The following is a 3063-nucleotide window of genomic DNA, read 5'->3' on the forward strand; positions in this document are numbered from 1 at the left end:
AGAGAGAGAGAGAGAGAGAGAGAGAGAGAGAGAGAGAGAGAGAGAGAGAGATAAGTCCCTATAATAATATATATGTATATATATGTCAGAAAATATCAAAGATATAGAGATAAAATCCACTAGGTACGTTAATTTTCCTTAGCCTCTCTGGCTGGTGCGTGTGCGTGTGCGTTACCTATATGCTGACCGTGCTCGCGATAGCATATAAAGCCTTCCACCGCTAACCACCAGTATTTCTGCAGGAGTAACGTGAAGCTTCAGTTTGCAAGTTTGCGTTCGCGGCCGAGGGCGCATGCGTGCGCGAGCTCCCAGGTGAAACACCGTCGACAGCGCACATCACTATAACGGTCTGACGACGTGCTAGTATCGCATAACCCCAGGAAGAGATTCCGAGCTGCTGCTGCTGCTGCGTGCGCTATTATTCCACGTAAATTATTAACACGGACCGACGGTGGGCCGAGTGAAATACTGTCCTCGTCTAATGGCGGGTTACTCTTTTCCAAACAGGAAAATTAGACGGCGTTATGGGCATAAAGACAGAAGCGGAATTTGCACAAGCCATTAGCGTGCGCGGCCGCTGGTCTCTCCCGGCGTGTTTGCTCTCATATATGTGTACTTTCTGCCTTTGTGAAAACAGATTGCAGGCCTGCGGGCTGTGTACTGTACACCCCTCCAACGTCTCATCTACAACACTCCAGAGAGAAAAAGAGAGAACGAGAGAGCGAGAGAGAGTGCGAGAGAGAGAGAGAGAGAGAGAGAGAGAGAGGGAGAGAAAGAGGGGAAGAAGGGGGAGGAGAATTATTGCGCGTCAGAAGTGCCGCCTGCTGTTCTCCCAATTTTCGAATATGCGGTCCACGCCACTACTGTTGGTTTAATTAGACTTAGAGTGCACGCTGCGAAATATCACATCAGCATCCTAGTGGGATGCAGGGATCGATGGGGGGGGGAGATTTCTGGAGTACATCTCCATCTTTAGACGATCCAGGCACGATGGAGATTCTGGGAAGAATATGTTTGTGGAATGCAGGGAGCGATGGGGATTCAATGATCGCATCTCCATTTTTTGAGGGTTCATTGAAAGATGGAAATTCTGGGAACAACATATCTGTGGAATGCAGGGAGCGATAGGGATTCAGGAATGCATCAGATCTCCATCTTAGTTGGGAGATGGATGTTGCAACGATGGAAGCTGCTTAGATTCCATGTGCATCTTTTATTGGGCGTGGGCGGGAGAGAGGCGGAAGGAACTGCGGTAAATCACATCCTATGACGTCATATATATACGTCAACATATGACGTCAAATGACATCACATGAATCATTAGGGATGCACGAAACAATGAAACCCTCTCGGATCACCCCAGTATCGGCAGCGGCTGCGGCGGGGGTGGGACGAGGATGCGCGCGCGTGCAGTGAAGCTGGGAGAAGCTGGCTGGCTTCACACAGCGGCGGCATTCACATGCGAAACAATTGCGAGCTGCGCGCGTTTTATGCTCGGCGTTGATCGGCGTTTATAAGTTATTAGTTCGCGTCGCGTTCTAATCGTCGATGTATTTACGGCGTACGGTATTACGGCGTGCCAGGCGGCCGCTCGAATTTTTTTCCATCGCTAGCAGAGATGAGGAGATGTGAGGTATGTGTGTGCGTGCGTGTGCGTGTGTGTGTGTGTGTGCGTGTGTGTGTGCGTGCGCGCGCGCGCGTGTGTGTGTGTGCGTGCGTGTGCATGTTTGTGCGTGCGTGCGTGTGCATGTACGTGTGCGTGTGTGTGCGTGTGCGTGCGTGCGTGTGCGTGTGTGTACGGGGCTATGTCAGAATTCAATTTGGCAACCATGGACCATGACGTCACTATGTAGTGTAATTCGAGGATTCTTTCTTGCAAGTGTATCATCCGTACTCCGTCTGTTATTGTTATTGTTATTGTTATTGTTATTGTTATTGTTATTGTTATTGTTATTATTCCAACCGACGATGGGTCAACTGCAAGAGTTAGCAGACGACTGCTTCTCATCGTCTGTATTGCGTTGTTGAATTCATACATTGTCTTTACAATTACAAGTAACAGTTACAGTTACCAAAGGTAACGGTCATAAAGACATTATCTTGGGTGTCGATTGGTTGGAAATTATCATGTGGATGTCGGGTGATTGCGCGCTCCTTGTAGGGAGATACTGTCGTCGTTAAAGTTTCGGATATTTTAACTGACTCTCATCGTTTCGCGTCTGATTTACGCGCGAAATAAAATGAATTTAAGCGCTCCCCGCTTTATCGGGACAGATGACCGAGAACCACGAAAATGTCCCGATTAAGCGGTGGCGCCGAATAAGCGGTGAACAGATAGCAACGCGCGCAAGCATTATTGGTCCAAGATATACGTCGTTTATCCGAGTCCCGATAAAGCGGGGAGCATTGTATTTACATCGTTCTCCGACAATCGGTAAAGCAGTGGTTACCGTTACGTCATCAAACATCGCATGCGTTTACTATGTGTAGGAAGTAAAATACTTCACGCATGACAATGATTATACCTGCTTGCAATTGTAATGTTTTATTGTGAAAGACATATATAGGCCTATATATAAACTATATGATATAATTACACTCCGGATATCACACGCTCATTTTTCTTCTAACATTCTCATTTTGCGTTAGACCACTTTCATAGCCATTTTCCGTTCTAGTTCATCTATTAAACTTGTGATGCTTTTAGAACCCCCCGACTTCCGCTATATGATGACACGTCTTTCAAATCTGTTCGCGGACGGAGTATTAGTAAGCGTTGTTCAAATTCCCATAACCGACCGAATTGCTCCACAGCGCCCCTCCTCTCTCTCTCTCTCTCTTGTTCCTCCTCCCCTCCTCCTCTCTCTCTCTCTCTCTCTCTCTCTCTCTCTCTCTCTCTCTCTCTCTCTCTCTCCTCTTCTTCTCTCTCATTCAAATCTATCAAATTCCTCTCCCTTTCTCTCTCACCTCTTTGATTGCCTTCTCTTTCTCTCTCTCTCCTCTCTCTCACCCTCCTTTCTCTCTCCTCTCTCTCCATCCCTCCTCTCTCTTTGCTCTCATCTC

This window comes from Priapulus caudatus, unplaced genomic scaffold (genome assembly GCF_000485595.1).
Source record: "Priapulus caudatus unplaced genomic scaffold, Priapulus_caudatus-5.0.1 Scaffold39, whole genome shotgun sequence".
NCBI lineage: Eukaryota > Metazoa > Priapulida > Priapulimorpha > Priapulimorphida > Priapulidae > Priapulus > Priapulus caudatus.